Raw genomic sequence first — 15,422 nt, forward strand, 5'->3', positions numbered from 1 at the left:
CCCTATTGACATGACTTCCTGGTTCTTTCTGTCAAGTAAAGTGTCTTACACATAGTAGGCACTTAATAAAAGTCTGTGGAATTTCACTGTATCTACTCAAATTGAGCTTCTGTCAGTTCTGCCCACGCAATATTATCCAATGTTTATCAGACATAAACACTGGGTGCAGAATTGAAATTAGGCATTTTTGCAGAATCGTGACAACTTAACACCCACAAAGGAATTTGACAGGAAGATGAGAGCTCCCTAAACTATCCATGGCTGCTTGAGAGAAACTCATCTAGGAACTTAGTTGGGAAGACAGAATTGGGAGTTGAGGTAAATGTCTCATTCTTGCTTTTTATGGGTTTTGTAAGATCATTGATTGAGAGCTAGGAGGAGTTTCATTTGGGATAATATCATAAGATTTAAAGCTAGAAAGGATTTTTACATTTTACTTGGGGAAATAGAGGCCTAGAGATGTTTAGTGACTTGTTCAGAATCACACAGATAGGAAGCAGCAGAGTTGAGGTTTAAAACTAGATCTTCTCATTCCAAGTCTCTTATTCTTTTCATAGATGATTGTCTTTTTTTCCAGGCCAGACTGCCCAGAAAAGTAGCATCATCTATCAAGGGATCTTTAGCTGGGCTCTATGAATCTTTTAAAAAAAAATTGATCCTTGTATTTCAGTATAATTGGTTTGCTTTTGCAATCCTGTGTATTTTTTATGCATTCAAAAGCATCGTGAGGAGTCCATAAGCTTCAGCAGACTATCAAAGGGGTCTAGGACACACAAAACAGTTTAATAATACATGATTTAAGTAGACTGGCAGTGAAATTAGCCCTATGTGAGGAGCAATACAAATCAATACAGCAGAAACGAAAAGGTAGTGCTAATTTGCACAGAACTAGAGGTGGAAAAGGGGCCAGAAGATGCAAAGCCACCTGGAATCATTTCGGGTTCATGCATGTAACGACAATTGATGAAAAAGTACTGTTGAAGAGCAAGGCAAGGATGTTTAACCGCAAAACAAAGCCCACAGTGATCTACGTATCACAGTACTGGCTTACCACAAAAGGCAAGGACCAGTAGCAGGTGGTTACGTAGCATTTAGTGGGGGAAATGACGTACAGCATCTTTCTGCATGATTCTCTAGCAGATGAAAAGCTCTGCAGAAGCCAGGACTGGTGCTGTCCAAGGGTAGTAAATCATGCAGAAAGATGCTCACGTTGGACTCCCGTCTCCTTCCTAACCATCTCCTAACACCACCTTCCTCTAGGTTTTTTCTCATTCCATGTCCCCTAGAGCTAGAATAGATGCCCCATTTCCTGTCCCCAACATCTCTGCTCCAGTTGAAATTCTTCCTTTCTTTTAAAGCTCAAATCAGATGCCACCTTTTCCATGAAGAGTTCATTGACATCCCCTTTCCCCAACCACTAGCTAGAAAGTAACTTTCTTTGGACTAACTCACATTTTAATTTATCATAGGATCATAGATTTAGAACTCATTTTACAGATGACGAAACTGAGGTACAAGTCAAATCAGTAGGTGTGGCAGGTGAAAGATGAAATGACTAAGGAAACAAAGGTCCCATCTTCTGAGTGTAATGATTTATTAAGCAATACATCGCAGTTGTCCAAGAAACCAAGATCAGAACAACTCAGCTTAGGCCTGGACCCCAAATATGGAGAGGATACAGACTTTTATTTTTCATTTCAATCAAATAAGACCAATTAATTAAATGGAAATAATATACCATTAGGTAGTCTAATTTCTAGTTGGATGAAAGATTAGGGACTTTCCAAGTTGGGAAGGGGAGAGTGAGCAGGTGCAACTACTTGAATTCAGGAAGAGAAGTGTCCCACTCCCCCAGATATCTATAAACAATCAAGGGGACATGGAAACAATAACTAATTTATCAATATGGGGCCACTTTTCAAATAAGAAATATATGCTGCTTGAGACATATAAGTGTGTGAAAACTCCTTATATTGATTAAACAAATATTAAGCACCTACTGTTGGCCAGGCATTGTGCACTTTACAGATATCTCATTTGCTCCTCACAATAATCCTGGGAGGTAGGTGAAATTTTTATTCTCAGTTTATAGGAAACTGAGGAAATGGAGACAGGCTAATTAACTTGTCCAGGGTTACACAGCTAGTAAGTGTCTGAGGCAGGATTCAAACTCAAGTCTTCACATAGCAAGCAATTAATGACTTCTTGCCTCATAGCCCCATACTCTATCCTCTGTACCATTCACTTTCTAATACATATTTCTTGAATAAATGAATTGTATAAAATAATTATTTTATTTTTGTTGATTGTTAATGTGCATTAAGGCGAAGGAGTCCGTAACTGTGACTTCACTGGTATAGGGAATGCCTGATGAGAAAACCCCTGCTATCGTGTCAACACCTATTTTGCAACTCTAAGTCTTAGAGAATCATCTATACCACCGAGATGTTAAGTTACTTTCCCAGAATCACACAGCTAGTATGTATCGCAACCCATGTGCTCTCAACTCTATGGTTATCTCAGTATTCACCATGTCATATTGTCTCTTCCTTACACATAGGAAGTATTTAATAAATGTTCACTGTGTTCTACGTGTTCCTTAAAACCAATCTAACTCCAGTCAATACTGTTATCTCCTTCTGCCCCACCAACATACTTCATATGATGCTAGATTTAGAACTGGAAGGGATCTTAGAGGTATTCTAGTCCATTATTTTACAGATAAATAAACTGAGGCTAAGAGAGATGGAGTGAATTACTAGAGGTCAGACTACCAGTAAATGTAAGTCAGCATTCAAATGCAGGCCCTCTGACTCTAAATCTGTACTTTTTTTCTTACCACGTCATATACTGCATTGCAGTGAGTGGGATTTTTCATGTCTGTACCTTTTGGCACTTGGCTATAAAGATACCTTGATTATTGAATCCTTTGGTAAGTAAGCATTTCCATAATAAAGTGGATTCTGTTTAAAACAAATAATAAAAAAAATTTAAAAAAACCAAATGATAAATTGCTTTATACTTGTGGAGGTTGAAAAGTCTTGGCAAAGATGGGATTGTGGGGAAGGAGGAGTCCCAGTGACTCTGGTGCTGTCCATCATCTTAGTACTGAATCTAGGTTATTGACTGAGGCAGTAGTAATCATTGGAACTGGGGAGTCTCTGATACTTGGAAGGGACTGTGGCAGTTATCTTTTCCCACCTACAACTAAATAAGAGTCCCTTCTATAATATATCTTTTTTAAAAAAAATGGGTATCAAACCTGATCTAGATTGCTTAGGTAAGATTTCCTCAGTCAGAAGCAGGAGGGGGCTATGTGGACTGAAATATTTGGAAGGATAGATAAATCCATAAGTGTTTCGCTTGCACCACAGCATTTCTACCAACTCCATGTTTATGCCTTTGTAGCTTTCTTGTGATTTTTTTCTCAAAATGGCTGCACTGTACTCTTCCTAGAGTGATCAGTTTATTAAAAGTACTAGCTCCTTTTGTTCTTCTAAGTGTTAGCCCTGCCTACCTCAGGCCCCTTAGACTCTCTCCCTCTTTTTCTTTTCTTTTCTTTTCTTTTCTTTTCTTTTCTTTTCTTTTCTTTTCTTTTCTTTTCTTTTCTTTTCTTTTCTTTTCGGCTAGGCAATGGGGTTAAGTGACTTGACCAGGGTCACAATGCTAGTAAGTGTTATGTGTCTGAGGCCAGATTTGAACTCAGGTCCTCCTGAATCCAGGGCCACTGCACCACCTAGCTGCCCCTCTCCCTCTTTTTCATAGTTCTTCTGCCTCTTCTACATCTCATAATATCTGGTTCAGTGCTAACCATGTGGCAAACACTGTTCTTATTGAACTGAATTGAATGATAGCTGTTTCATTTGTTTTAAGGAATATGTCTCATTGATTGACACATTACCCAACCAGAGCATATGATCTAGAAAGAGAATGACAGGTACATAACAGGTTGTCACGCATGCACCATTGGAAGATAGGTTAATTTGCTAAAAGAAGAAAAAACCTGACAGTTTTCTGATCCCCTTCATAGCATAGCCATTTGTGACTTTCATTCATTGAACAAATACTTATAAAGTATCTACTGTACTAAATTTTGGAGATAAATAATCACCAAAGCACAAAATTTCAGAGTTGAAAGTGTCATCAGAGGACATCTATTTCAATCTGTACTTGAACAGACATCACCTCTATAACTATACCTGACAAGTGGTCAACCAGAATCCTCTTGAAATTCTCCAGGCTGAGTTTGTCAATTCTGCTTTTCCACAGGGCTAATAGTTCTGGTCATCAAGCCAAAGGTTTACTTCTGTAGTTTCCACTTTAGTGAGTTTCTCTCTCTTTCCCCGCTACATTTTCTTAGAGAAAATGTATCGCAAGAATCTATTCACCTAATATTAAAAGTGATTTTTTTGTAAAAATCCAGTGCTCAGCTATCCCTTGCTCTTGGTCTGTGTCATTCCATCTCTTTTTTTTCTGGGTCATAAATCTCTCTGATGTCTTTCACCTCCCTGGGCTTCCATTTCCTCATATATAAAATGGATGGGTTGGACTGGATAGCCTCTGAAGACTACAGGGTTTCCGTGGGCAATTGTAATGCAATGGATAAAGCATTAGAATGGGGTCAGGAAAGCCTGAGTTCAAATCTAGCCTCAGATACTTGCTAGCTGTGTGACCCTGGACAAGTCACTTTACCTGTGTCTGATTCATTTTCCTTAATTGTAAAATGAGGATAATAATAGCACCTACCTCACAAGGTTGTTGTAAGAATCAATTGAGATAGTATTTGTAAAGCACTTAGTGCAGGGTCTGGCACATATTTGGTGCTTAATAAATTATTGTTTTTATTTCTCTTTAAATAATCAATCAACAGTCATTTATTAAATGCCCCTTGTATACTATGGGGGCAAGTAGGTGGTGCAGTGGATAGAGCATTGGCCTTGGAATCAGGAAAACTCATCTTTATGAGTTCAAATCTGGCCTCAGACACTTCCTAGCTGTGTGACCCTGGGCAAGTCACTTAACCCTATTTGCCTCAGTTCTTCATCTGTAAAATGAGCTGAAAAAGGAAATGGCAACCCACACCACTATCTTTGCTAAGAAAACCTTAAGTGGGATCATGAAGAGTTGTACATGACTGAAACAACTGAACAAAAACAATCCGCTATACGCACTGTGGTAGGTGCTATCAATAATTATAATAATTTATTAAATTTCATCTTCCATGTGTCTTTAAACAGTATTATGAGAAAATAGGCCAGATATTGGTCCTCAGATGATATAATTCCTTTGCCATAGTAGTTCATGAACATTTTTTATTTAGGTTTGGAGTGTAGGTGGGAGTAATTTCCCATTGAATTAAATCTTGGACTTTTAAAAATAATCATGAGAAAACTGAAGCATTTTTAAAGTAGTATGAGAGGGAAAGAAGTGTAGGTATTGACAATTAATTGAATTAGGGCATGAAACAGGGAAAGGAGATAAAATATAAATTAGAAAATAAGGTCTGGTATTTAAATAAAGAATGGATAAAGGAAATGTAAAAAATGAATGGGTCAGTGAGGAAATAGAAAAAGTTACATAAAATGAATGAAGTAGCTGTTTTATTTTTACTGCTAGGAAGGCATGTTATGAGTATATTCCTAAGGAGGACAGAAAAAAAAACCCTTGAATGTAAATGCCTGACAGACTAAGTATTTTTTGATAAAGTGAAATTATTTAAATAGTTCTTGAAGTTCTCTCTAGTGAGATTCTTTGTCTAACTGCCATTCTTTTACTTCATTTACTCAGGGGGTGTATTGCAAACATCCAACTATTCAACATTGTTAACTTTATTTTTAATTGTTTGCAAAAAGCCAATGTTCACTTTTCCCTTGCTCTTTTATCTATGCTAGTCTATCTCTTTTTCTGGGTCATAAATTTCTCTGATAGCCTTACTATCACTTCTTTGCAGTTCCTTACTTTCTGTATATGGTTTTCATATCTACCATATAGTTTACCTTTGCCCTTTAGGTGATCTTCAACTTCAGTTCTTTGAGGACTTTTAGTGTTCCATGGCTAACACCATATAATAAATATCACCAGGAAAGTACTGAATTAAAAAGATGGGCCTTGGATAGAAACTTGGGACAATAATAACTATGAACATAAATGGAACAAACACCCATAAAAGAGAAGAGAGAGCAGCAAGATAGATTACAAAGAGGAATCTTCGGCAGGTAGGTGGCATAGAGTGGATAGAGCAGTGGCCCTGAAGTGAGGAGTACCTGAGTTCAAATCCGGCCTCAGACCAAACACTTGACACTTACTAGCTGTGTGACCCTGGGAATGTCACTTAATCCCAATTGCCTGAAAAAGAAAAAAAAAGCAGAATCTTATGTTGTTCCCAAAAAAACTGAGAAAGAAAAAGCAGTCCTAAAATACGAAGATTCAATGAGTTAAAATGAGGAGCCAATTACACATCAACTAAATTCAAAAAAGAAATCATGATTTCAAATAAGGCTATATTAAAAGTTGTGTTGCTCAAAAAAACAAATACCAAATGGCCATAACATTGACAATGAGCGTTTCCACACCTAACTAGATTGGTCCTTGGAAAAAGCAAAGTTGATGTATCATATAGTCCATACTGAAAGAATGTCCAGCTTGACCACCTAGTCCAATGTCCTAGTTTTACAGATGAGGAAACTGAGACCCTGAAAGGTAGATTCAGTTTGCACAAGGTCACACAGGTAGAAAATGACAGACAGGATTTTAGCTTACATAAAAAGACTCAAAAGGCAGCACATTTTCCAGTGTACCTCATGTGCATATTGTACCTTCAATTAGAATGTGATCTCCTTGAAAGGAGCATTTTCATTTTTGCACCTAGCCAAGTGCCTGGAACATAACAGCAACTTAATAAATGTCTGTTGTACTTAATTGAATTAAATTGAATTACTGGATATATGAAGATGAGAAACTATATAGTTCCTTTTCTCCAATTCCTTGCAGTCTAGTGGGGAGGGATGGTGTGAGGTTGGGATGAGAGTATATAATTTTACATCAAGTTTGAAAATATTTAAGATAATAAAACAAAAAGAATGACCTGAGACTGAAAAGAGAGAAATCCCTTCTACCTAGAAAAATAAGGTGAAAGAGAAGAACTGTATATTTAGTCAAAGGATCTTTGTTCAAATTCCAGCTCTTATAGGGAGCTACTTATATTTGTGTGACCTTGAGTAAATCATGAAGTCATGTCACTCTCCCAGCTTCTATTTCCTTTTCTGTACAATGAAGGGTTTGGACTAGATGACTTCTAGGGTGTTTTAGTCTACCAGATCCTATGAAGAAGTGGATCCCAGTAATTACAGAAAGAAGCTCTTTTTGTATCAACTCATTTGTTCTTTACAACAATCCTATAAAGATGTTGTTATTATTCACATTTGAAGGATGAAGAAACTGAGGCACAGAAAGCCTAAGTGACAATATGCAAGAGCACACAGCTGTTAAGTGTCTGAAGTTGGATTTGAACTTGGGTCTTCCTGACTCTAGACTCAGTGCTTTATTCATATGATGTGTAGAGAGGTGTTTTTCTATAGGGCAAGTGAGCTTCGCAATAGAAGCCATTTCCCACAGGTACTCAGAGTATATATAATACATAAAAAATATAATTATATTGGTTTGCAACTGGTTAGACCCTGACCTTGGGCAGTTTGTTATGTTTCTTTTTTTTTCTTTAGGGTAAGAATTATTTATTTAAAAAATATGGAACACTTCACAAATTTGCGGGTCATCCTTGCGCAGGGGCCACGCTCATCTTCTCTGTATCATTCCAATTTTAGTATGTGTGCTGCCGAAGCGAGCACAGTTTGTTATGTTTCAAGAGACTTCCTAATTTGCTAGCCTGAACCTGGGGTCGGGGACCTTGTTTTTTAAAAATATTTTTTATGACTACATGTCAATATAATTGGTTTTCTTTGTCATTTTATGCTGTTTTATTTTATGTTTAATGATGTTATTCTAAGGATGGATCCATAGGCTTCACCACGCTGCCCAAGGAGTCCGGGACACACAAAAGGGCAAAGAAGCCCTGCACATTGTTGGCCTCAGTGGTTCAGTGCCAGGTAGATTCTGTCTTTTCATTGAAGCTGTACAAGAAGTAGGGAAAAGGAAGGCAAAACATAAGATTTGGGTTTGACTCATTTTACCACTGAAATTTAGAGCATTCTAAAATGGCATTGCCCACATCAAGAAAAAGAAAATGTGATGCTTTTCTCTTTGCCACCACACTAGGGTGATTTGATCCTTTTAGCATTTGGCTATCATATAAACCAAGTGTGCAAAGTACCCTCCAGCAATCCCATCTCCAATCTTCCCAAAATCATGGTAACCACGAATTATTGCCTTATAGAAGCTCTTTCATTGCTTCAAGATTCCTTCATCTTTTTTGCCTGTCAGTGATCATAGGATTTAGTTCTAAAAGGAACATTGGAGATGAATTGGTCCAATGCTGCTATTTTGTGGATGAGTAGAGCTGAAACTAGGACTTTGTTTTCCTGGGGCTGAAGTGCTTGTCGGTGCAGAGGACAATCCAAATGCTAGTGCAGGTGTTCTAGAAAGAAGAGCAGTCTGCTTCTCCCTACTCCTTGAAAGTTAGTGGGGAAGGTGGATCCACAGGGGTAATGTAGGGTCAGAACTCCTGAGGTATTTCTTATGCCACGGATGAGAAGCTGGTGGTCTCCTTAGGAAGGAAGTGCACCCCACCCCAGGAAGTAAATGCATGCTTCTAAATGTTGGTATCCTGGGCAAAATCCTGTTTGCTTCATCCTAGTCACCACTTTGCAGATTGAGAAACTGACAGCTGGATGGGTGTAGAGACTTGCCTAAGGTCATAAAGCTAGTAAATAGCAGGGCCAGGATTCCAATCCATGTCTTTTGGCTCTAAAGCCAATGCACTGTCCTACAACCCATGTTGTGTTGCCATCTATCTATTTCTCTAATAATGCTTCTTATAATACACCTTTATGATTATCACAAAAAAGCCATACTTTTTATGGATGCTAAATAGTGACTTAGGCAAGGTCACAGAGGTAGTAACCATGAGACAATTGAACCAAGGTCCCCTGACTCCAGAACCAGTGTGCTGTTAACACTATCACAATCTAGTCCAATGCAACAGATGGGGAAACTGAGGTCAAAAGAGGTGAATAACTTGCTCAAGGTCACTCAGTGGCAAAGCTGAGATTCAAACCCATGACCTCTGACTCCATTCTTTTCACTACATCATGCAAGTAATATGAGCTTGTAGAGGGTACTCTTGGACTCGGGATCAAGAATCATGTTTTTATAAACCAAGACAAGGTTTATAAAACTCAATACTAAGGTCATGGGGAAACAGTTAATACTTGCATCTAGTACCATGGCTCCCACCAGGAAACTGGGTAGTTATACCATTTCTTCATGTGGCACCAAACATTAACTGCCCAGTCTGGCCACCAATAGTATTGGTGGACGGTTTTATGTCAAATTCCCAAATAGAATGGAATGTAATTGAGAGCAGAGCTTCTTTTTTTTCCCTTTTTGACTTAGTAGAGGTCACTACCCATAATAGGCAATTAATTGTTTCATTGAATTAAACTAATGATTTTTACTTCAGTAAGGGACTTACATAGGACCACAGAAATGATCACCAACAGAGAGTTTTAAAATAATTTAGGATACCCAGGAGTCAAGTCAACAAGCATTTATTGTGAATCAGCAGTCTAAAGCATTTATTAAGTGCTTACTATATGCTAGGGACTTTTATAAGCACTGAGGATACAAAGAAAGGCAAAAACATTCCTTTCCCTTTGAGAGCTCACATTCTAATGGGGAAAGCAACAGACAAAAACAACAATTATATGCAAGCAGGCTCTATATAGGATAAAGGAGAAATAATTCCAGAAGGGACAGCACTAATATGATTTCTCACTAATAGTGAGAAAATCTTGCAAATTTCAGCAAAAATATTAATTTGTGGGGTGGGGTGGAGGGCATTTGTATTAAATCTTAAATCACACCAAAAGAGCATGTTAAAAATAAATCACTGAAAGTCTGAGAAATTAATGACTGAAAATTTGACGAGTCATTATTAAAAGTTCATGATGAAATTAGCCAGGATCTAGTTTGCAATTTAAATCACAGAAATAATACATATGGTTTCTATTAAATGGACATTGTCTACCTCAAAGAGACATAAAAGATGCAGAGGATAGATTACCAGACTTGGAGTCAGGAAGACCTGGGTGCAAATCCTGATTCTGTCACTTAATGTCCAGTGACCCCTTGGGCAAGTCTTTTAAACTCTATGTGCCTCAGGTGACTTCCTAGAACTTAAGTTATAACCCAGAGGTGATCTGTGTTCATGAAGCAAGGTTCCCTAAACTTTTGCTATTCAGACAAATTCTTTGTAGATTTCATTCTTTTTAAAGCTGAGCTTCCAAGGCTCCATGATTTAATACTCATTGAACCTTGTTTCTCAAACACATGTTAAAATGACCAAAACTGAAGCTTCTGCAGAAGCTTAATCAGCTTTGCTAGAAATCTAATTGGACCATTATTAACTGGAAGCTGTAGTCAGTACAGAATTAGTGGATTGTATTCTTAAGTCAGCTCTAAAAAGTTTTTAGAATTCTGTAAATTAATGTTTCTTCATGGTCATTGAAGTGAATTAAATATTGCCCTTGCATAATTTAGACCTTGCAGGCCTCCATCCTCTTTCCTCGTTGATCCAAATATGTTTCCAAGTTATTTCTGCTTGATTCAAACTCCTCAAAGTTTTCCTTCTCCTACCTTCATCGGATCTGATATTCTTCATCTTTAGGCCAAGCCCCTCTATCTGCCTGCCCCTGTCTCTCTAATTCTTGGATACATTACCTTAGGATTATAGAATTAAAAATGAAAGGGGCCATTAAATCCATCTAGTCCAAATACTTCATTTTACAGATGTGAAAATTAATACCCAGAGATGAGAAATGAGTTGTCTGAAGTGATAAAGTGATTATTATCTTATACACAGGTAATATGTAGCAGAGAAAAGATTTTTTCCTTCTCAAGGAAGGAATGAAGACATATAGTATCTTACTCACACTAGGTGCTTAATAAATGCTGGCCAATTTAGAGTAGTGCCTGGCATGTAATAGGTGCTTAATAAATGCTAGTTGATAGTCTAACTAAATAGACCTGCAGAAACACCAGTATTAATTACAAGGTTATCCTATACTTAGTTACACATAACAACAGTCTAACCTTTAACATTTTTGACAATGGATGCCCAATGCCATTAATTAATTATAGTTGATAATTAATTGATTAAAAATGAGTGTCACCTCTTTATTGCCCCAGTTGTTAATGCCCATCCAATTACTTTTAATGTTTTTATACACATATACTTTGAATTCACTTATTTGTGTTTATGTTTCCCTCCAGTATAATGCAAGCTCCTTGAGGGTGGACCATAGGATTATATACTTAGAGGTAGACAAGAATTTTGAAAACATTAGTCAACATCTCCTTTTACAAATGAGGGAACTAAGGCCCAGAGAAGTTAAGTCCCTTGCCTAAGTTCTGTCACGTAAATTAGTGGCAGAGACAGGTTTCTAATTCTAAAGTCTTCTGATTCCAAACCTAAATACTGTTTCTACCTTATTATGCTGCCTCTGAGGACTATTCTTATTTTTTATCTTTTTATCCTTCGTGCCTAGGAATGCAATTCTTGGCTTATGGTAGGAACTTGATAAATGCTTTTTAAATTTAATTAAATAACTGCAATCAATCTATGTCCTGCCCCTGTCCTCTTCTTCATTTCACATGCCTTTCTATAGGTCTAAGTTTCATTAAATTTATCATATTTTTTATTTTAATGACATCATAATATTCCCTTATATTGCTGTACCACTACACTGTATTGTTTTATTGTTTGTAATGTTTATTGCTTATTTAGTTATTCACCAACCAGTGGACATTTGAGTTGTTGCTAGTTATTTACAATTAAAAACAAAACACACACACACACACACACACAGACATTTATTATTTTCTTTATGACTGTTAGGGTCCAAGGGTACGATCATTTGTTGTTGTATATTGTCAGGATGTTCTCCAAAAATTTTTAACCAATATGTAATTCTACCAACAATGAATGAATGTACTAGCTTCTCTGCAACCCTTTCAGGAATGAGTTTTGTATCTTTGACTCAATTTTGCCAACTTGATGAATGTGAATTGCTACCTTGGAGTGGTTTTAATCTGCATTTCTCTGGTTATTAATAAGGTTGAATGTGTTTTCCAGTGATTGCTTACAATATCTCTATCTTCTCTTATAAATTGGCTATTCACAGTCTTTGACAATCTATCTAATAAGGACTGGATTTTGTCCTTTAATATCCAATTCCTTGTAGATCATGGGTAGTTCCATTTTCAGGTCCTCATGTCCATATGTGCTGATCATTTTCTCACATCTTTATTGCTCCATTTTCCTTTACTCTTATCCTTCCAAGTTCACCTGAGCTCCAAATTCTCCTTTCTGAGTCCTTCTGAGCATTTAGAGAATTAATCATTGAACTCTAAGTGCAGATTGAAGCATATTTTTTCACTTTTTCTTCAACATGGCTAATATGGAAATATGTTTTGCATGACTTCACATCTATAATGGATATCATTGCTTGCTTTCTCAATGGATAGTAGGGAGGCTGGATGGAGGGAGATAATATGGAACTAAAAAATTTTAAATGAATGTTAAAAAAAAAAAGAATTAATCATTCCAACAGTAACTTAAGCAGTGGCCTTCAACCATGTGGATAATTATTGAAATTCAAATGAAAATAACTCTGAGGAACTACTTCACTCCCATCAAATTGGCAAAATTAACTTGAATAACAAAACTCAATGCTCAAGGGGGCATGGGGAAATGTGTAAACACATTCATTGTTGGTAGAATTGCAAATTAGTAGAATTTTTTTCAAAGGCAATATAATTCATGGACATAAGATCCATGAAAGGCAAACCTTATGTATTTGAGCTTTTTTCCCCGTCCTTTGTGTCTAGAAGAAAATTTGTTTGGAAAGTAACAAAGCAGTCTTTGGATTATGAGAAAGAAAGAATTTGGTAAGTTATTAGTGTATTGGTAAAGCAAATCCAGGAATGCAGTGTCAGGAATGTTTCTATCCCAATTTCTTTTCAGTGGGAAAAGCATGACCCTAAAGTAATAAAATTATTTGGATGAAGTTTGTCATTAAATAAATGAAAATAAACTTGAGTTATTTATAACTGGAGCACTCACAGAGAGGAATGGGCTCCAGAATGATGAGAAGGATAGAAAGCTATGAGAAACAGCAAAGTCTGGTATATGAAGCCTGGAAAAGAAAAGTCTTGGGACAGAAGGGGAAGGGTGCTCAATTGCAGTTTTCAGGTATTTGAAAGACTTGTCATGTAAAGTAGGATTAAACTTAATCTATGTGACTCTGAAAAAGAAAAAGGGAAAAATGTCCACAAGGTGGACATCTTTGGGAAACAGTCCAAATCACTTTGCTGTTGCTCAGTTGTTCATTCATGTCCAACTTTTCATGAACTTGTGGACTATACCGTCCACGGGCTTTTCTTGGCAGAGATACTGGAGTGTTTTTTGTCATTTCCTTCTCTAGTGGATTAAGGCAAATAGGGTTAAGTGACTTGCCCAGGGTCACACAGCTAGTAAGTGTCTAAGGCTGAATTCGAACTGGGGTCCTCCTGACTCCAGGCTCAGTGCTCCATCCACTGTGCCATCTAGCTGCCTCCCGATTGAGTTTAGAACTATCTAAAAAATAGAATGCTCTCCCTTGTGAAGTGGTAAGCTCCCTGTCACTGAAAGAATGTAGGGCCCATTTGGGGTTTGCTTGCCTGATGAGGGCTTTATAGAGGAAATTCCCACACTGAGTAAGCTCCTTGAGATGAGAGCCTTTTATTTTTGTCTCCGGTTTACCAGTGTCTGGCACACATCAAATGCTTAATCAAGCCCATTGATTAAGAGGTTGGACTAAATGTCTCCTAAAGACCTATCTGCCTCAAAGATTTTATGATTCTTCTGAGTCACTAAAGCCAAGAAAGAATTCAAGGTCAGAAATGTAAATTTCTAATCCTGTAGGTTAATATCATGCCTCCTGCACATTTCTGCACGTCTTGTTGCAGGGTTAATAGCTCTCACAGTGCAATTCCTCACTGTCCTGAAAGATAATTTACTCTGTGAAATGACAATGAGAGCGTACAACACATGGAATAGAGCCCTAAAAAGTGTGCAACACTGAAGAAGGTACATGTGTTCATATGGCACGCTGATCTTATGAATCACAGTAATAGCATTTTGATGAACACAAGGCAAATTGTGTCAGCAGAGGCAGAGCCATCAAAGTCACAGTTTCTGAAACATGCCAAGAATGAGCTGTAGCTTAGCATTTGGTTTTACTGAGGAAATTTCATATTTACCGGCGGCTAATTCAGTGAAAATTGGAGAAAGGAGCCATATTGCTGAAGGTTTGGTATTGACTTTCAAAATATGTTAGCCAGCAACTATTTGTGAAATGTGTAATCACCAAAAGACACAATTTTCTTGGCACCTCGATTTCCTTGTCCATAAAATCAATCAATCAACAACATGTTATGAATCACTGTCTCATACCAGACCTGGTGCTAAGGGCTGGGAATAAAAAGAAAGGAAAAAAACCACCCCGTTTTCAAGCAGCTTACACTGGAATGGGAGACAACACAAATAAGTTGATACATACAAGAAAAATATTGAGTCACTGTAAGGTAGCCCTAGAGAAGAAGTACTGGGAAAGACCTCTTACAGAAGTTATCACTTGAGTTGTGTCTTAAAGGAAGGTAGAAGGTGGAAATGAGGAGAGAGAGCATTTCAACCATGGTAGACGATCTTTGCCTACAAAAGCATGGACTCAGAGTGTTGGGTATGAAAAAAGTGAGTAGGCCAGTATGAGTCTAGGGAGACCAGTGTCTGAGAAACCAATTGGGAGGCTGTTGTAATAGTCCAGGTGAGAGGTTATGAGGACTTCAACAATGGCGAAGGTGGGGTGAGTGAAAGGGAGGAATAAGATGCAGGATACCTTGTGGAGGTATAATCAGTGAGGCTTGGTAGCTGGGATATGTATTATGAGTAAGGGGAAAGCCCAGGATAACTCTAAATTTGAAAACCCAAGTGACTAGAAGGGTTGTGTTTCCCTTAGAAACAGGCAGGTCAGGGAAAGGGTTTGTGGGAGGAAGGATACTGATGCCTGATTTACACATTTCAAGTTTGAGATACCTATAGGACATCTAACTGGGGGTCCCCAATAGGCATTTGATGGTATGGGGCTTGTTGGCATGAGAAAAGCTTAGGTGGGATATTTGGATCTGGGAGTCATCTGACTAAAGATGAT

The 15,422-nt window shown here is 37.6% G+C and overlaps 1 protein-coding gene and 1 non-coding gene across 4 annotated transcripts in view; one reads left to right on the forward strand and one right to left on the reverse strand.

Moving 5' to 3' along the window:
- Nucleotides 1–15,422, forward strand: part of ANO4 (anoctamin 4) — a 415,292-nt gene that overhangs the window by 189,688 nt on the left and 210,182 nt on the right. The gene's annotated exons all lie outside the window — the stretch shown is intronic.
- On the reverse strand, nucleotides 7,738–7,844 carry LOC144455242 (U6 spliceosomal RNA). The gene has a single exon (XR_013483960.1). It is a non-coding gene; the product is annotated as a U6 spliceosomal RNA (small nuclear RNA).

This window comes from Phascolarctos cinereus, unplaced genomic scaffold (genome assembly GCF_003287225.1).
Source record: "Phascolarctos cinereus isolate Bilbo 61053 unplaced genomic scaffold, phaCin_HiC Scaffold_1;HRSCAF=81, whole genome shotgun sequence".
Lineage (NCBI taxonomy): Eukaryota > Metazoa > Chordata > Mammalia > Diprotodontia > Phascolarctidae > Phascolarctos > Phascolarctos cinereus.